This window comes from Ictidomys tridecemlineatus, chromosome 15 (genome assembly GCF_052094955.1).
Source record: "Ictidomys tridecemlineatus isolate mIctTri1 chromosome 15, mIctTri1.hap1, whole genome shotgun sequence".
Taxonomy (NCBI): domain Eukaryota; kingdom Metazoa; phylum Chordata; class Mammalia; order Rodentia; family Sciuridae; genus Ictidomys; species Ictidomys tridecemlineatus.
In genome coordinates, this window is record NC_135491.1 from 17,371,683 (window position 1) to 17,392,354 (window position 20,672).

The 20,672-nt window shown below is 44.8% G+C and overlaps 1 long non-coding RNA gene and 1 other non-coding gene across 2 annotated transcripts; one reads left to right on the forward strand and one right to left on the reverse strand.

Annotated features, from left to right (window-relative positions):
• Positions 1-11: 11 nt before the first annotated feature.
• On the forward strand, positions 12-1,323 carry LOC144371037 (uncharacterized). Its single transcript, XR_013431200.1, has 2 exons — positions 12-569; positions 766-1,323. It is a non-coding gene; the product is annotated as an uncharacterized LOC144371037 (long non-coding RNA).
• An 11,639-nt stretch (positions 1,324-12,962) lies between these two features.
• On the reverse strand, positions 12,963-16,506 carry LOC106145052 (uncharacterized). The gene is made up of 2 exons (XR_013431185.1): positions 15,935-16,506; positions 12,963-15,861 (listed from the first exon to the last, which is right to left on the reverse strand). It is a non-coding gene; the product is annotated as an uncharacterized LOC106145052 (transcript).
• Between the last annotated feature and the right edge of the window lie 4,166 nt (positions 16,507-20,672).

Here is a 20,672-nt window from a genome sequence, read left to right on the forward strand (position 1 = left end):
CGTCACGAGTGCGCCGGCAGCTAGGCCCCCGGGGCCGGAAGGACCCAGAGTCCTGAGCCGCCAGCTCGCGGGCGGTCCCGGTGGTCCTGCAGCGCCCAGTGCTCCCGCGTGGGCCCCACTGAGGGAGGCGTTGGCGCCCGTTGGCCTCCCCTCTGCTCCGCTGACCGCCAGCTGTTGGTGAAGAGGCAGAGGGTCCTCAGTGCCCTCTTCAGGTCCTGGAGAAACGGGGCTGGCATCCGCAGGGGACCCGGCACTCACTGCTCGCGAGTTTCAGAAGCAGCGAGTCCCAAGGCTGAGCACAGGTAGAGCAGAGAGCGTGGCCCCAACCTCCCCGCGCTACGCAGCCTTTCAGGTCCTCGCCTTTGCTCCCCGTGTCATTAGTGTCCCAGGAGCTGACCCTGTGCTGCGCGATGACATCGCGCCCGCTCCCACTGAACTGCCACATCTCTGCTCTGGGCTTCTGCGCCCTCCAGAACGCCCAGAGCTCTATCGGTCGCAAAAAGACCCACCCCTGCTGCTCTTTTTCTACCATCCCTATCTAGGGAAGCGCCCACCTCCCCCACTGAACGGTGAGTTCCTGACGGTGGGGAACAGGGCGGTCTTGGTCACCGCTGATATAGCAGTTTGGAGAGAAGCTAAAGATTCCTTTGAATACTTCTCAAAGACTGAGGAGCAGAAGAGAGTGTCAAAGGTTGATGTAATTTGGTGGGCTTCCAGGAGTAAAAATTGGCAGTGTTGACTCCTGGATGTCTGCTTTCTCCACAGCTGTCATTCCCCACAACCATCTCCACCCTCAGTCCTGTGTAGTGTTGACTACTTAAAAATCAGTCAGTTAGACACCATGTCTGCCTTGGGTCTATGAGCTTTTCTGAGAGCTTTGAAGATGAGTGAGAACTTTCAAATGTATTGGCAGTTAAAAGAATGCAAAGAGAAGTCACAGGGTTGGAAGAAATATTTGCAAAACTCATACCTGATAAGGAACGTGTATCCTGAATATCGAAGAGCTCTTGAATTCAACAGTAAGAAAAAAGCAATAAAACTAATGGGCAAAAGATATGAACAGATACCTCACCAATTGCATTACATATGGCACATAAATATACAAGATTCTCAAATTCATCAGGGAATTGTTAATACAATAATGGGATGACACTAGATATCAATTAGAGTAGCTAAAACCTAAAACACTGACCACACCAAGTACTGGTGGGGAAGTAGAAGAACAGGAATGCTCATGCAGTGGTAGCAGGAATGCCAGATGACATGGCTGATTTGAATGAGGATTGTAAATTCATCATAGAACTAAACAGTCTGACCACACAATCCAATGCTTCTGAAGGATATTAGTCATATGTTATGGCATACTCTTTGTTTTTTGTTTGTTTGTTTTGTTTTGTTTTGTGGTGCTAGGGATTGAACCCATGGCCCTTGTGCATTTGAGGCAAGCATTCTACCAACTGAGCTATATATCCCCAGCCCCATGAACTGGCATAGTCTTGTTCCCTTTTTTTTTTTAATTTTTTTTATTTTTTTTTTATTATCAGCATGTTAGTGAGCTTTGACAGAAGCATAACACCAATTTCTAGAGAAACTTTTTATTTTTTATTCTTTTGGATGCCATGGGAATTAAACTAGTGTTAGGCAAATGCTCAAACACTGAGCTACATCCCAAGCTCAACAAAATCTCTTTTTAATATACTAGCTATATACATTATATTTCATGTGTTATGTGACTGCATATTAAATTTTACTTGACGATCAGAGAATGTGGTCATGGTGGACTCTTGTGATTCTTGGGTGGCCTAGTATCTGATTTTCCCCCTACCTGGGAGGCCTTCATCTCCTAAGAGAAAGCCTTCCTCATCCTGTCAAAAGAGATAATGGTTATATCCTCTTTCAGTTTTCCATGTACCAGCTTAAATACTCTAGCCTGGTTGTTCCTATATCTGATTAACTTAATTTTGTAATTATATCCAATTTATAAGAAGATTCTTAAACATCTCTTTAGGTGTCAAAAGTATTATTGCAGAAAAGAGAATGGTAAAACTTGTAGAATAAAAACAACTAAAAATTTTTGGCCGCTTATACTTCTGCTTAAAATGGAGTAAGAGGGATCAAATTAAATTGTCTGAACAAATTTATAAAATGAGCTAAAATGTATGACACAATAGTCTTGAAGCAATGCAGAGCAGGCAATAAAGGATCGTGACCCTTGAGAAGAGAAGCAGAGAAGGGTGAGCCTTAGCTGACTGCCTGTAGAGGTTCTAGGCTTCAGTGCAAGGAGCAGAGACTGAGCAGACCTCATCTTCCTTAAACTGAGAAGGAGCGAGGAGTGCACAGAAGGCAGGACCCTTTGAGTTCACAGGGTGTAGTCCTGGAGAGGAGAGAACAGGCCTGGAAGGGAACTGCACGGGGTTCCCCACCAGTATTCTGTAGAGTGTGTAATGATACAAGATGTGCAGGAGGAAACTCCCTGAGGGGAGAGGAAGAAACATCTGAGACTAGTAAAGGGAACAATCTTCAGAGCCACAGTGGCCAAGGAACATGGATGGTACCACTACTGAACACCTTGTAGTTCAGTGGGTACTGGGAAGAGATTGTTACTTTAGTTGCAGGGAAAGATTAACCCTAGAACAAATCCTTCTCTGAAACTGACTAAAAAATGATTAAAGGTGTCAGGCGTGGTGGTGCAGGACTGTAATCCCAGCAACTTGGCAGGATGAGGCAGGAGGATAAGGAGTTGAAAGCCAGCTCTAAAACTTGATGAGGCCTTAAGCACCTCAGTGAGATCCTGTCTCTAAATAAAATATTTAAAAAGTGCTGGGAGTACTGGGGATATAGCCCAGTTGGCAGAGTGCTTGCCTTGTGCCCTTAGGCCCTGGGTTCAATCCTCAGCAACACACACACACACACACACACACACACAGTGCTGTGGATGTGGCTTTGTGCTTAAGTGCCCCTGGCATTAATCTTTGGTACAAAAATGTTATACAGGGCTGGGGATGTGGCTCAAGCTGCAGCGCGCTCGCCTGGCATGGGTGAGGCCCGGGTTCGATCCTCAGCACCACATACAAAGATGTGCCCCCGAGAACTAAAAAATATTAACGTTCTCTCTCTCTCTCTCTCTCTCTCTCTCTCTTTAAAAAAAGTTATACATATATTATATATATAATATATATATGTGTGTGTGTATATGTATGTATATATACATATATATATACAGAGAGAGAAAGAGAGAGTGCATGCGCGCGCACGCGAGCGACTTGGAAGAATGAAGGTATTAGTTATATGCATTCCAGAAAGAATTTTCAAGGATATTTACAGAAATGCATATATTCCAGAATCCAATAATATGAAATTAACAAATTAACATTATCTGTCAGCAGAGCTGGGGTTGTGACTCAGTTGTAAGACAACACTTGCTTATCATGTGGGAGATCCTGTGTTCATTCCCCAGTATCATAAAAATGAAAAAGATGAGAAGAAGAGGAGGAGGAGGAGGAGGAGGAGGAGAACAGCATCAGTAAAAAAATTATAGCTAAGTAGCAAAGAAGCAGGGAAATGTGACTCAAAATGATGAAGAAAATCAGTAAATGGAAACTAAGCCAGAATGTAGTTAGATGATATAATTGGTAGGCAAAGACTTTAAAGTAACTCTTATAACTATATTCCATCTGAACTAAGTGGTAGAGGATATAAAACATTTAAGTAGGGGCTGGGGATGTGGCTCAAGCGGTAGCGCACTCGCCTGGCATGCGTGCGCGGCCCAGGTTCGATCCTCAGCACCACATACCAACAAAGATGTTGTGTCCGCCGAGAACTAAAAAATAAATATTAAAAAAAAACTTAAGTATAGTCATGAAAGAAAAAAAAATACATGTATCTCCACTTTAAATTTTGGCAGTGAAAACTCAACATCTGAAATGAAAAAAATAATGGATAGGAATAACAAAAGATTGTTGCAGAAGAAAATATTAATGAACTTTAAGATACATGTGTTATTCATCTTTTCATCCTTGTGATCAAAATACCTGATGAGGAAACTTGGAGGAGGATAAATTTATTTTGTCCCTTGGTCTCAATCCATGGGCAGTTAGAACCATTGACCTGGGCCTAAGATGAGGGTGAACATCATGGCAGATACACAAACTCTGAAAGAATTATCATCAGCAGACCTGCATTACAAAAAAAAGTTTCAAAAAATCTCCAAGTAGTAGAAAAATGATGACAGATTTGAATCTATAAAAGGAAATGAAGAGTACTGGAATGGGAATAAGTATATCCATATTTAAATTATTAAAATATCTTTAAAGATATTATTGGTCAGTTTAAAGAGAAAATTGTAGTATAACATATAATATACATAGGCGAGAACTGTGTGAAGAATAACACAAAGGCTGGGAGTGGAGGCCGGGCTGTGGCTCAGTGGTAGAGCACTTGCCTAGCATGGGTGAGGCACTGGGTTCTATCCTCAGCACCACATAAAAAAAATAAAACAAAAGTATTGTATCCATCAATAATTAATTTTTTTAGAAAAAAGGCTAGGAGTGGAAAATGGAAACATATTCTCTAATATTCCTACACTATTGGACAGGGCAATATGACAGTGCCGACCCCACCAGTGTGGGCGGCTAAACTAAAGTTCGCTTGAATGAATTTACTAGGATACGAAATAAAACACAAGACACACAATTTACCTTTAAATCAAGCTTCAGGATGGCTCCTCTGCTGTCGGCCTCAAGCCACCCAAATGGGAGAGTGAGGAATGTCACGAGAGGCTGGGCAGAGACAGCTAGCAACTTTTATTGGGAGGACCCTCATTGTTTAGAAAATTCTATCCAATAAAGGTCAAGATAGGCAGGGTTACAAGGACAGGTAGGGTAATTTGACCCGTGGAGCTGAAGGAAGTCACACCTATGCATGAGGACACATTCTACTACTTCCAGGATCAGGGCAGTGTTCTGGGGCCACTTTGAATGTGGCCAGATCACTACAGAAGTGACCAACAGAGCCTCTACCCATCACGGGAAGGAAAATGCTGGTCTCAGCACAACAGCCCCCATGTGACAGGTTTCTGAGAAGCCTTGGTCTGACTTTCTAACTTTTCAATCTCAAGAATTATTGTAGCATGTGTTGGGATTGCATCATCCTGAGAGAAGGAGGAACTAACTAGAAGTGTCCATGGAGCAGGGTGTTCTTCAGTGCTTTATCCCCTTGAGTCATGCACCCCCTGTTATAAAAGCTGGAATCAGAGGCTTTCTGGGCTTCCTCCTCGATGGTGCAATTGGGGCACCCAGACAGGACTCTATCCACCCAGGCTAGCTTTCCTGGGCCTTGGGGACTGTTTCACAATGACTCTTAGGCTTCTATTGTTCCTTGCTGCCTATCTGCAAGCAGTATGTCTACTTCAGGTAACCCGTGTGTGGCAGTGTCTGAGTTTAACAGTGCACAGTGAACGTGCTTTCCAGCTCTGTATGAAGTGTCACAAAATTATTTGAAACACAACTGATAATTTCAAGAGTTAAAAATACTACAACATCCACAAAAATGATGAAACAAAGATGTATAGTCAATAAGCCAACAGAGGAGGAAGGAAATGAAATAATATTCAATTGAAAGAGGGATCAAAAAAAAATGGAAAAAGAGAACTAAAGGTACATGCACTGAATAGGAAACAGGAAAACAGTATATTTAAATTAGACCATATCATTGAATTACATAAGAAGTAATGGCTTAAATATCCTAATTAAAAGACAGAAATGTTCTGATGAGATTAAAAGTAAAGTCCAAGTTTATGCTAACCATAACAAGCATATGTTAAATAATGGTCACATATGGAGATTAAAAGTCAAAAGAGGGGCCAGGCATGATGGCCCATGCCTGTAATCTCAGCATTGCGGGAGGCTGAACCAGGAGGATTGCAAGTTTGAGGCCCACCTCAGCAATGTAGCGATGCCTGAAGTAACTTAGTGAGACCCTGTCTCAAAATAAAAAAATAAAAAGGACTGAGGATATGGCTCAGTGGGTTCAATCCCTGGTACAAAAAAAAAAAAAAAAAAAAAAAAAAGTAAAAAAGATGGAAAAAGATAAGCTATTCCTTTGTTAGAATAGAATTGTCGTATGATCAAGCAATCCTACTTCTAAGTGTACATATATATAAAAAGAATTAAAAATAGGGTATCTAAGAGATACTTGCACATCCATGTTTGTTGCAGCATTATTCACAGTAGGCAAAAGGTAGAAGCAACTGTACATTGATGTATGAATGGATAAACATAAACATGTATATACATACAAGGGAATATTATTTAGCCTTAAAAATAAGAAAATTTTTACACATGTTACAACATGGATAAATCTCCAGGACAGAATAGTAAGTGAAATAAGCCAGTCACAAAAAAGACAAATACTGTGTTTCCAATTTTTAAAAGCACCAGGAGCAGTCAGATTCCTAGAGATGGAAAGTGGAATGGTGCCTGTCAGGGTCTCCAGAATGGGAGAAAAATAACTTGTATTTACTAGGTAGATAATTTCAGTTTTAAAAGATGAAAATGGATCTGAAAACTGGTTGCATGACAATATTGATGTATTTAACACTAGCCAGAAACACATGGCTGCTCCTAGTCTATAGAACCATTTCTAATTCTGGAAACATGTCCCCAGGCTTTAAAAGGATGCACTGAGATGAGTTATGTATAGGAGACCAACCTCAAACGTGACTGAGTTAACTCCCCTGCTGAGCAATGTGGCGTCAGGCACCCATGCTGCTAGGCTGCCCTTCTCTTTAGGAGTCAAGTAACTGTGTCTTTGTGCCCCGGTGTGTCTTGCTACAGCCCCATGGGTGGAGCTATGCTCACCTGTTCCTTTGTATTATAACCCCTTGCCCTTTTTAGGAAAGAATGTTCCATGGAAGTCCCTTGTGTGTGTCCCCTTCTCTTACTGTGCCCATGGGTGTGGCCTACCTAGATGTCAGTCAACCTTCCAACAGTGGACATCATGAAGATAAACTCAGCCCCCTGAAACCTGACTCCTTGCCTCATTTGAATAGCTTCTCCTCAATAAAAGGAGTCAGCACTGCCTGTGCAAGCTCTCTCTCTCTCTCTCTCTCTCTCTCTCTCTCTCTCTTCCTGCAGATCCTTAAGGTCAGAGGAGCCTTCACAGCAACCCCAAAGAAAAAGGCATTTGTGTCTCTTGAGTGGTTATTTCACACAAACCAATTAGCACAGTTTCCCTGGAGTGACCCCTGAGCCTTTTAGTAGCAAACAGAAACCCAGCAGTTATGCTTTCTCCAAATCTGTATGTTGAAGCCCTAGTCTCAGTACTTCAGACTATTGTCTGTATTGTAGGTAGGGCCTTTAAAGAGGTAATTCAGTTATTTTGTAGAGTGGACTGTAATCCAATAAGACTTGTGTCATTATAAGATGTTAGCAAACACATAAACAGAGGGATGACTATGGGGACACAGCGAGCTGGTAGTCACCTGCAAGCCAGGAGATGGACCTTAGAAGAAACCAAACCTGCTGACACTTTGATCTTGGACTAGTAGTCACCATAATGGTAAGAAATTTAAGTTCTCTTATTTAAGCCCAATTATTCTATGGTGTTTTCTGATGGGAACCCTAGCAAATGAACAGTGCACCTGTTCCTGAATGATTTCTGGACACCACTCCAGTTGCTACAAAGCCCTCAGGGTGAACTGGAGCAGAACATCACCACTCACACAGCAGGGAAATAAGACTCATCAGAAACAGTGACTCACAGCTTGCCCAGCCTTTCAGTTGGACAGTCCCGTGAGATGGGACTTCCTGCTACTAAGCTTGGGGAATTTCTTATTAACTTTTGATAATAAACACTTGATTAGCCTTTACAAATCCCAACAGACCTGCCAGCAGTCGTCACAAAGAGCCATTACAGGCCTCACTGACATTTAAGGATACCCTGAAGGTTCCCTATCACCCCACAGTGACCTCATGCAAGACTTTCCCTTTATGACAATATGTCCACCAAGGCCAACTAACCTCCCTTTATCCTGCTAGTGCACTTTACACTAACAACCTGACTTGCTAAATCAAATCAAATTATCAGCTGCCTGTAGCCTTAACATTCTACAGGCAGCTGAAAGCATCCTCCCCAAACGCACATGAGAGCGAGCCTTCAGTGGTTCCCAGTGAGAACACATGTGCCCCATGACACAATTCAAGACCCTCCCTAACACCTGCAGTGACCTCTTATTCCATCCACACTGCCATGTGTAAGATCTCCTTGGCATGGAAGAGGAGATTTTACAAATCTGCAATTACTTAGGGACTGGTTCCTGTGATCCTCTCCCTGACCACCCAGGATACCCTCAGTGATCCACTCTGACAACCCCAGCCAGTCCTATCTGGTCTGCATGTTGCTTAAAAAGTCACTGACAACCCTTAGTGAGCCACTTTAACAGCCCACCTGCCCTGATGTAGCCAGTGTCTGCCAATGTGGCTTTGTCAGTCCTGACATGGCTCCTCTGTCTCAACCAGACCCCTTCACCCATGACACATTCACCATTCTTCCATAATAACCCCAAATATTCTAGCATATCCCAAAACATCCTTCCTTGCCCTCCTCAGTGTGATGGAATCATCTCCTCACCCTCTTGTCAGAATGCCTGTCTGCTCTGCCCAATCGTTATTTCTTCCCTCAAACTGTGCTTGTCCCAGTATACTCCAGTATACTCTGAGCAACAGAGCCAATTATCTCTGTACCCACTTTACCCATGACATCCTGTCTCTCCCTCACCCCTGCACCATTCTTCCTGTCTAGTGATGGTGCACAGCAGGGGATAGAACTCATCTCCCAGTGGAGCTTCTGCCCTCTTAACTCCTGGACCAGATCTCCACCCAGCATCCATATTAGCTGGATACTGCTTGAGGCATTTGGCTTTTTGCTGCCAAGCCTTGGCTTTGTGGGTTTTTGTTTTTTTTTTTTTTTTTTTTAGTCATCGATGGGCCTTTATTTATTTATATGTGGTGCTGAGACTCAAACCCAGTGCCTCACACATGCTAGGCAAGTCCTCTATCGCTGGCCACAACCCTTGGCTTTGTTCTTGGTCTCCTCCATGAATATCCACAATCCAGGAGGAAGTGTGCATTCCAAATAGAACTGAATCAAATTTAGGTACCGAATTGGTGTGTTGGAGAATCAGGTTGTCAGAATTGCTTGGTTGGTGTGTGGAGCAATCTCCCCACATTTCCTGGTGTCGGGCTGTTGTTTGAATAGTGAGCAAGAGTAGGAAGAAATCTTTTTTTCCTGATCTCAAATGATTTGTCTCTCCAAACACTGAGAAGCAGGTGTCCCATTCATCATAAATAGGTATTTACTGCTAGGTTTTCATGGTATAGATAGATGTGACGTGTCCCCCCAAACTCATGTGAAAGAGGCTGAGGTGAAATGCTCGAGTTATGAGAGCCTTAGCTAATCAGTGCGCTGATTAACTGGCTGGTAACTGCAGGCAGGAAGGGTGTGTCTCCAGGAGATAGGTCTCTGGTGTCCCTAGTGAACAGAGCCCTCTCTCTGCTTCCTCTTGCCACACTCTTTTATGTCACCATGGGCCCAGAGCAATAGATTTGGCCATTTTCAGACTGAGACCTGTGAAACCATGAACCCCTCTTCTGTGGGTTCTTATTGGATCTTTAGCTCACAGAGACAAAAAAGCTGATTAAAACACAGTGTTTAGTTACATTGTTGCATGTATTTGGTGGTTTGTTCATGAGGCAAGAATGAGGTCACCTTATCAGCAATGATAGGAAGATAAAAATGATGAATGGTAATACGGACAAAAAAATGCCTATGATGGACAAGCAGAGGGTTATAATAGAGGTCTTGGATGCCTTGTCATATTCTTTGGCTTGATTGTAGCGCATCGTCTGAGTTTCAGAGGAGAGGGAACAGGAAATGATAAGTACTTGAAATGGGTGAGCTATGGGACTGTAAGGACTCAGAGTGGGGTCTGAACCATAGCTCAGATTCCCCAGCTCAGGAGGGAGAACAGGGAAGAAGCTGAGAGAGGGTCAGGGCCAAGAGGGAGAGGGAGGATGAGGATTGGCATCATGCAGATTCCCACCCAGTAAGAACAGATTATTGATGGAAGACCTAGTGGGCAGCAGCAGAGGAGGGCTATGAGTGCTAAGCAAAAGTGGTCGTTGGCTGCTTCATTTTCTGAGCTCACATCACTGCTTTGATGAGCCATTTATTCAACCACCTGGTGGGCAGAGAGTGGATTGGGTGAGTATGGCTTCTGGACTCTGCCATTCCTTCCCATCCCCTCACTTTTTACCCTAATACATTTCTTCTTGGCTCCTATTAAATCTTCATTGACTCCCTTTAAACTTCTCATTGACTCCCTGAAATTCCCACTATGTCCTCTCTAATCTCTCTGGATGCTTGTTTAACAACTTTACATGCCCTACTTCCCACCTTCTGGTCCTATAATTAGTCTCTCTCTCTCTGTAACCTATTTTCCTGGGTCCTAACATTTCCTCCAAGTTCTCCACAATCACTTTTAAGATTCTATCCATTGTTTCTATTTGGCACCTTCTACTGTCCCCCAATCCAAATCCCTGTTTCTGATGAGTCTTTCTCCCCCAAACATCAATCGATACATTTTACCATTTTGGGGGGGGGGCCAAGGATTGAACTCAGGGGCACTCAACCACTGAGCCACATCCTCTGCCCTATTTTTTGAATTTCATTTAGAGATAGGGTCTCATTGGGTTGCTTAGCACCTCATTTTTGCTGAGGCTGGCTTTGAAAGTGAGATCTTTCTGCCTCAGCCTCCTGAGCCAATGGGATTACAGGCTAGCACCACCATGCCCAGCTCTTTATAGCATTCTGTTCCTGCCATTGTCCCCAAAGCAGCTTCCTCTTTTCCCTTTTAAAACACACATGAATAATATCCTCATATTATCATTTTTAATCTGACAAATCTTCATTATAAATTTTCTTCTAAACATCTCACACTATAAAATAATGCTCTCACAAATTCGATTATAATCTGCCCCACTTTTCCCTATGGATCATTCATTGGTCCTGCTCTAACCCTTTACTGTTCACTCATAAACTACTCAGTTGCCCCATCCAAACTTTCAGGTGGCTCCTCTAAGATTTTTTTTTTTTTTGACTACTCTATCACCCTCCCTGCTCCCCTGCCATTTTTTTTTTTTTAACTGAGGATTGAACCCAGGGGCAATTCACTATGGAGTCACATCTGCAGCTCTTTATATTTTTCATTTTGATATAGGGTCTCACTAAGTTGCTGAGGTTAGTTTTGACCTGGCCATCCTCCTGCCTCAACCTCCTAAGTCGCTGGGATTACAAGTGTGAGCCACTGAGCCCAGCTTCCTTTTTCCTTTTTCTCCATAGTTTCTTCTTTGTCCCCTTACAAATTAGTGCCCTGTGTCCTTCTGACACCTTCTTCCTACCTCCACCAGCTTCCTAATCTTTTCAACTTCTTCTCCATCCACTTTGAACAGCCTCCCTGATCTCCTAAATCTCCAAATAGTTTTCTATCCACTTGTAACAAACTCCTGCCCCATCATTCCCCCTCTACCCCTCCTCTCTTCTCACCTTAAACATGACCAGTAGGGCAGGTGGCTCTGGTATTGCTAGGACTACACAGAGGTTCACAGGGGTCACCAAGGATTGCCTGGAGACCAAGAAGACCCGCCTCCTATCCCATATTTCTACTTCCATTGGCTGATTCGAGGTGTAATGACGCTCAAGCCTAGAAGCTGATTGGTATAATGGCCTTATGCCCTCACGTGATTGGTCAATACAGGATTCTGTGCTTTCACCTTCAAAATGGACGTATAAATAGGCTTCATCTTCTCGAACCTTGGCTAAACCATCTCACCAGAGAACCCCTTCCCTACTTGCTTCCTTAGCTGTGTAAGGGGACCTTCTCTGTCTGCACTGAACCACTCAGGCTTCCCCAAACTCAATGGCCCTGACCCTGGCTGTCCCTGTCTAATGGGGCCCCTCTTGGGAGCCCAGTTATGGCAGGGCCTGGGCCTCATATAGCCCAGAATTCCTCATGTGAATAAGCAATAAAGAAGTGAATTCTGCCCGAAATCCAAATTTTTTGCAGGGTTCCTGTTTCCTGGGAACATTCACAGGTTGTGTGCTTCCCTGACCTGGGAATCAGGAGGTTCTGCAGGAACTGGGCCCGGAGGGTGCAGGCTGTCCGGATATCACCCTTGGGAGGGGACATGATCAGGAACAGAGGTGGTCATCCTGAGAGCTTCTGTTGGGGTGGGTAAAGGGATAGAGAATGTTATAAGACAAATCAAATACCCCTGTAATTATTACCACCCCACTAAAGTAGGGACTGTCATTGTCCCCATTTTACATATGAGGAAACTGAGCCCATGTAGGCATGCTAGACTGGAGATCCTTAATTCTACAGTTTACAACCCTTGGGGCTTTTACATGCATGCTAAACCTGGGATGCCTTCATGACCCCAGCTAAGGCTCCGTGTCAGAGAACTCCTCACCTCCCTGCTTCCTTAGCTGGGAAAGGGTCTTTTCTGGTTACTTTGAGCCTCCCAAGCTTCCCCAACCCCAATAGCTGTGACTATCACTTTCTGTTTCTTTTTTAAATTTTTTAAAAAAAGTTGTAGATGACACAATATCTTTCTTTAGATTTATTTTTTTTCAATTTCTTTCTTTTTTTATTAGTTGTTCAAAACATTATAAAGCTCTTGGCATATCATATTTCATACATTTGATTCAAGTGGGTTATGAACTCCCATTTTTACCCCTTATACAGATTGCAGAATCACATCTGTAACACTTCCACTTATTTACATACTGCCATACTAGTGTATGTTGTATTCTGCTACCTTTCCTATCCTCTACTATCCCCCCTCCCCTCCCCTCCCCTCCCCTCCCCTCCCATCTTCTCTCTCTACCCCATCTACTGTAATTCATTTTTCTCTCTTGTTTTTTTCCCTTTCCCCTCACTTCCTCTTATATGTAATTTTGTGCAACAATGAGGGTCTCCTTCCATTTCCATGCAATTTCCCTTCTCTCTTCCTTTCCCTCCCCCCTCTCTCGTCCCTGTTTAATGGTGATCTTCTCATGCTCTTCCTCCCTGTTCTGTTCTTTGTTGCCCTCCTTATATCAAAGAAGACATTTGGCATTTGTTTTTTAGGGATTGGCTGGCTTCACTTAGCATAATCTGCTCTAATGCCATCCATTTCCCTGCAAATGCCATGATTTTGTCATTTTTTAGTGCTGAGTAATACTCCATTGTGTATAAATGCCACATTTTTTTTTTATCCATTCATCTATTGAAGGGCATCTAGGTTGGTTCCACAGTCTAGCTATTGTGAATTGTGTTGCTATGAACATGGATGTAGCTGTATCCGTATAATACACTCTTTTAAGGTCTTTGGGGAATAGACCGAGAAGGGGGATAGCTGCGTCAAATGGTGGTTCCATTCCCAGCTTTCCGAGGTATCTCCATACTGCTTTCCAAATTGGCCGCACCAATTTCCAATCCCACCAGCAATGTATAAGTGTACCCTTTTCCCCACATCCTCACCAGCACTTGTTATTGTTTGACTTCGTATTGGCTGCCAATCTTACTGGAGTGAGATGGTATCTTAGGGTGGTTTTAATTTGCATTTCTCTGACTGCTAGAGATGGTGAGCATTTTTTCGTGTACTTGTTGATTGATTGTATGTCCTCCTCTGAGAAGTGTCTGTTCAGGTCCTTGGCCCATTTGTTGATTGGGTCGTTTGTTTTCTTATTGTTTAACTTTTTGAGTTCTTTGTATACTCTGGTTATTAGGGCTCTATCTGAAGTGTGAGGAGTAAAAATTTGTTCCCAGAATGTAGGCTCCCTATTTACCTCTCTTATTGTTTCTCTTGCTGAGATAAAACTTTTTAGTTTGAGTAAGTCTCATTTGTTGATTCTTGTTTTTAACTCTTGTGCTATGGGTGACCTATTAAGGAATTTGGAGCCACAATATGTAGATCAGAGCCAAATTTTTCTTCTATCAGACTCAGTCTCTGTTTTGATATCAAGCTCCTTGATCCATTCTGAGTTAACTTTTGTGCATGGTGAGAGAAAGGGATTCAGATTCATTTTGTTGCATATGGATTTCCAGTTTTCCCAGCACCATTTGTTGAAGATGCTATCTTTTCTCCATTGCATGCTTTTAGCACCTTTGTCAAATATAAGATAGTTGTAATTTTGTGGATTGATCTCTGTGTCCTCTATTCTGTACCATTGGTCCACCCGCCTGTTTTGGTACCAGTACCATGCTGTTTTTGTTACTATTGCTCTGTAGTATAGTTTGAAGTCTGGTATTGCTATGCCACCTGTTTCACTCTTCCTGCTTAGAATTGCTTTTGCTATTCTGGGTCTTTTATTTTTCCAGATGAATTTCATGATTGCTTTATATATTTCTATAAGAAATGCCTTTGGGATTTTGATTGGCATTGCATTAAACCTATAGAGAACTTTTGGTTATATCGCCATTTTGATGATGTTAGTTCTGCCTATCCATGAACAGGGTATATTTTTCCATCTTCTAAGATCTTCGTCTACTTCTCTCTTTAGGGTTCTGTAGTTTTCATTATATAAATCTTTCACCTCTTTTGTTAGGTTGATTCCCAAGTATTTTATTTTTTTTGAGGATATTTTGAATGGAGTGTTTTTCCTCATTTCCGTTTCAGAAGTTTTGTTGATGATATACAGAAATGCCTTTGATTTATGCGTGTTGATTTTATATCCTGCCATTTTGCTGAATTCATTTATTAGCTCTAGTAGTTTCTTTGTAGAACCTTTTGGGTCTGCTAGGTATAGGATCATGTCATCCGCAAATAGTGATAATTTAAGTTCTTCTTTTCCTATCTTTATGCCTTTAATTTCTTTCGTCTGTCTAATTGCTCTGGCCAGTATTTTGAGAACTATATTGAATAGAAGTGGTGAGAGAGGGCATCCCTGTCTTGTTCCAGATTTTAGAGGGAATGCCTTCAATTTTTCTCCATTCAGAATGATGCTAGCCTGAGGCTTAGCATAGATAGCTTTTAGAAATTGAGGTACAAAGAAGTTAAGTCCCTTGCCCAAGCTCACACAGTTATAAATGGCCAAGGTGGGGCATGAATTCCATCTACCAGTAAAACTCCTATGCCTCCAGGGCCATCTGACTGCTTCTCCTACCTCACCTCTTCATCTTGTCCCTCCTGTCTTCAAATACTGAGCTGTATTTGCCTCTTGGCAGCTCTTCCTGAAGGCCAAGATTGGAGCCTGGCTGTTCCCTCTCCATGAATATTTGTGCCCCAACCCAGGTTACCTCCTCAGAGAGGCTTGTCCTGAGCATCCTAGCTCAGGTAGCAAACACCTTTCCCTTGGTCACACAGTCTTTTCTTCATTGAACTTATTTCTCCCCAAAATGACAGGATCTGTTTCCTAGTTTGCAGTCTGCCTTCTCTGCATCAGAGCATAAGGTCCAGGAGCATAAACAGGGGCCTGTCCTATGTCTATTGTTGTTACCCAAGAGATGGTGCAAAACTAACTGGGCTTATGGGCCTTAAATCCTAGGGTTGGTTGTGCAGAATTCTGGAACCCAGTAAAGGATCAGGTAAGAACACTGGGATCTCAGAGGTAAATGTGTGGCCACCTGGTGAAAGCTGGTCTCTTGGGCAGATGAGGCCCACCTCTCTATGTCCTGTAGGCGCCTGAGCTGATTCTGCAGCTGCTGCGTGGGGATTCGCAGTCCGTGCTGCTGTCTTCGCAGGTTTCCAGTTTGGGCCCGGAGGAGGAGAGCTCGATACTGGGTGTCCCGTGTGCTCTGCAGCATCTGCTCCACAGCCAGGTCTGTGGGAGACACAGGGGTCAGCACTTTTCCCACCCAGCATTAAATGCCCACCTTCCTGGACCCATGGGTCACCCTGAGCCTCAGCCTCTCGCTCCATCAGCTCCAGGTTCTGGTCTAGCTCTTGGATCTCTGTGCGCAGGCGTGCCACTGCAGCTTCCAGCTCCAACTTCCTGCTGACCTGGTGAGATCAGGTATAGAGTCAGATGCTCGTCTGAGTGTGGCTTAGCCTGGCCTCACTACCTTTTAGGAGGCACCAGACTCCTTATCTGCCAGGGGAGTGGTTAAGGGTTTTCCTGTGCAGCTTCCTTGTCTGATGCAGAAGCACTGATGTACTCTCTGGCTCCCCCTTTTCTCCTGAGATTGTTTCTCTTATCCTTTCTGCAGTTTTTTTTTCTGTGTTTCCATCTCAGTGGTGAGATTTTCCCTGGGCCCCACACCAAGGAGTCCTGAGGTCTCCTCAAAGCCTCCCATGGATGTCATCTGGTTTCCTTGCACCAAATGGATCACAAACTGGCCTTTGCATCTCTTCCAAATCTTGTCCATACTACTTCTCCCCTCACCAGGTTTGATGGGACAAACATTCAACTGTGCTATTTCACCAGCTGATTCCTGCCCCCCCCCACCCCAGCATATCCAGCACCAAGCAGGGCCTAGAGCATAAGATGTACAAGTTCTTTCTTGGGTGAAAGGGAATCTTACAGCATAGGCTTCTCACCTCTGGACTGTCCTGGTGGCCTGAAGAAACCATGCCAGAGTTAGGATATGTGTGGGGCTTGCAGAAGGAAGGGCAAGAAGTGTGAGGCAGGAAGTGTCAGGCCAGAGACCTCCACCCAGAAGACCCTTGTCATAAATTCAAAAATTCTGTTTAACATAATTGTTCTTAGAGTATCAGTGTGAGGTTGTGGGTGGGGACAAGGCCAGATGGGACTGGAGAAGATAGGATGGGACAGCATTGAGAAGCACTTATCACAGTAAATTTCCCCGGATCTTCTTGACACTATTATAGTGGAGAAGTAGAGGAAGAGGAGTTACTGTGAGACTTGTCTGTGCCCTCTTCCTGGCATCCTCCCCTGATCCCACTGGCTCATCTCTGACTATGCACATGCTGCAAGATGTAGGCCCAGATATCAGCCCCTTGCCCAGACACAGCCTGTGGGGACAGGGTGTAAGGCTATGTCTGGGGCACAACCCAGATGAATGATGCTTATTGCTAGGGTGATGGTGGTAGGGAAAGTCTTTGCTAAGGAATTCTCACTTCTGGGGGAAGGAAGGCCCTTCTTAGTCACAGAGATGATGAGTTTCTCACTAAGTATGGGGGCATCCTCATCCCAAATGGGGTGCTCCATTTCTCCAGTTACTTCTAGAGATGAGGTGAGAGGTGGTCTGCCCTGAAGTGTTCTGATGACCAGACAGGGTCATCACTCCTACAGATTTAGTCTCCAATGTGGTGGTTATTGCCAAGGAGTGGGCAAGGAGTCAGTATCTGCTGTTGTCCCTGAAATCTGGGAGGCTCTTCTTGAACTTAATACTGCCAAGATCGGGAAGCCCAGTTATGTGGTGCTGGGTGAGGGTGAGAACCCTCAGTGAGCTGTGGGGTCCTGTCAGTGACTCTCTGCAGAACGGGGAGACCCTATGCCCACCAGATTCACCTGGGTAGCATGGATTCTTTGGCTGCCTAGCAACCCAGTTCCCACGCTTCCTGCACTAGCTCTGAATCAGGCCAGAGACCTCCACCCAGAAGACCCCTGCCATAGCTAAGCTTCAAAAGTTCTGTTTAACATAATTGTTCTTATAGTATCAGTAAGAATTTCTACAACAGAGTTTTCAGGTGGAGGGTGAGTTTGCAGAGACAGAGTGGACTCAAGGTCTTCAGCTGGGGTCTGGAGCCTACACAGAGGCGTTTGCATCTCAAAGGACTACAGTCAGATCCTGCAGAGCCAGCCAGTGGAAAGAAAGGGGAGAAGGACTCTCCCTTTCCTAGACACTAATTTTCGGAGTGTCCTTGATTTGAATTGGGTACCCAGAACAGTGAAAAAGCTGCTTTTATGTGAAATTCTACAGATTGTGAGCCTCTGAGCTCCTCCCCTTACACATTGGATATAAAGTTTTAAAACTTTCTGAACTCAAAGTCAAAGGGGTGCTTTGACAGAGGCAAAAAATAATAAAAATAAAAACCTTCGAACCTGGCTGCAGCCAATAAACTTGCTTCCTGCTATTCCTCGGATACCTGCCTCTCCTGTCCTTCTTCAGCTCTCTGACAGCGCCTGGCCCCGGCCGCCGCCTCCCGCCGCCTCTTTCAAGCGTGGCGCCCTCCTCTGACGTCACGAGTGCGCCGGCAGCTAGGCCCGCGGGGCCCGGAGGACCGAGAGTCCAGAGCCGCCGGCTCGAGGGCTGTCCCGCTGGTCCCGCAGGGCCCAGTGCTCCCGTGTGGGCCCCACTGAGGGAGGCGCTGGCGCCCGCTGGCCTCCCCTCTGCTCCGCTGACCGCCAGCTGTTGGTGAAGAGGCAGAGGGTCCTCAGTGCCCTCTTCAGGTCCTGGAGAAACGGGGCTGGCATCCGCAGGGGACCCGGCACTCACTGCTCGCGAGTTTCAGAAGCAGCGAGTCCCAAGGTTGAGCACAGGTAGAACAGAGAGCGTGGCCCCAACCTCCCCGCGCTACGCAGCCTTTCAGGTCCTCGCCTTTGCTCCCCGTGTCATTAGTGTCCCAGGAGCTGACCCTGTGCTGCGCGGTGACCAAGAGCGCCCTGGTCCCCACCGTCAGGAACTCACCGTTCAGTGGGGGAGGTGGGCGCTTCCCTAGGCAGGGATGGTAGAAAAGAGCAGCAGGGGTGGGTCATTTTGCGTCAGATAGAGCTCTGGGCGTTCTGGAGGGCGCAGAAGCCTAGAGCAGAGATGTGGCAGTTCAGTGGGAGCGGGCACGAGGTCCAGAGCGGAGAGGAACACAGGACTTTGGGATTCTGGCAAGTGGTTATGTAGTGGGAAAGGAGGGCAGGACACAGCGAGATCTGGAAACAGCCTTTTATTAGTGGGCATGGCTCAGAGGGCTAATTCCCAAAGTCTGGCCCCAAGTGCAGTAGGGCTTATAGTTTATACATAAGTAGGTTTTGGGCAAATTGAGGCAATGGATTGGTGCAATTCTACTGGAGGATGCACCTTAGGTTCCTTATGTGGATACAAGCTTGTCAACAGACTAGGGGATTTCAGCTCATACTGCTTGGTAACTTCCACTGCATTAAGCCTGGGCGGGTGGGGGTTGGTTCTTTTGTCCCAGTTATTTTGTTTTCTGCTTCTGCAAATGTGGTCATCTTGTTATAGCTACTTGACGGCCACCTCAAGCCTCTCTGGTTAAATGCCAGTAAGCAGAGCTGCTGTGTACCAATGTGTGAAACCAGAGCCTTCAGCTCTTAAGGGACTAAAGTTTCCATTTTGTTCTACTATATTACCTTTTTAGGGACCTACCTCTCTCTCATCCATTATGCTTACCTAGGTTGCCACTCTGTCCTCATTGTCCAGTACAGAGCCTGACTCTTTAGTTATTGGCGAAATAAATGGGGGTAAGGTGATGGCATGTGACTACAGTTGGATACCCAAGGAGGAGGCTAGGGCAGGATGAGAGGTGTAGAAAAGGGCAGGGCTCTACCAGTGTGAGGCCGAGAGGCAGGTCAGCAGACACTGCCTGGATGGGTCATGAGGCTGGACTGTAGTGGTGGGGGCATCAGGGAGAGGCTCAGAGGTTCAGGGTTCCTGGATGGGGTGAACCTTGAAATGGGGTGTTGAGAGCAAGAGCAGCTTTGGGGAGAAGCAAGGGTCAGTGTGTGACCCTGTGGGTTACAGGTGTCATGGAGACATCCAAGGCTCGGGCCTCTCAGATCTAAGGACAAGGGACCTTGCTCGCCACTGATATAGCAGTTTGGAGAGAAGCTAAAGATTCCTTTGAATACTTCTCAAAGATTGAGGAGCAGAAGAGAGCGTCAAAGGTTGATGTAATTTGGTGGGCTTCCAGGAGTAAAAATTGGCAGTGTTGACTCCTGGATGTCTGCTTTCTCCACAGCTGTCATTCCCCACAACCATCTCCACCCTCAGTCCTGTGTAGTGTTGACTACTTAAAAATCAGTCAGTTAGACACCATGTCTGCCTTGGGTCTATGAGCTTTTCTGAGAGCTTTGAAGATGAGTGAGAACTTTCAAATGTATTGGCAGTTAAAAGAATGCAAAGAGAAGTCACAGGGTTGGAAGAAATATTTGCAAAACTCATACCCGATAAGGGACGTGTATCCTGAATATCGAAGAGCTCTTGAATTCAACAGCAAGAAAAAAGCAATAAAACTAATGGGCAAAAGATATGAACAGATACCTCACCAATTGCATTACATATGGCACATAAATATACAAGATTCTCAAATTCATCAGGGAATTGTTAGTTAAAACAATAATAGGATGCCACTAGATATCAATTAGAGTAGCTAAAACCTAACACATTGACAACACCAAATACTGGTGAGGATGTAGAAGAACAGGAATGCTCATGCAGTGGTAGCAGGAATGCCAGATGACATGGCTGATTTGAATGAGGGTTTGTAAATTCATCATAGAACTAAGCAGTCTGACCACACAATCCAATGCTTCTGAAGGATATTAGTCATATGTTATGGCACACTCTTTTTTTTTGTGTGTGTGTGTGTGTGTATGTGTGTGGGTGTGCGCTAGGGATTGAACCCATGGCCTTTGTGCATTTGAGGCAAGCACTCTACCAACTGAGCTATATCCCCAGCCCCATGAACTGGCACAGTCTTGTTCCCTTTTTGGTTTGT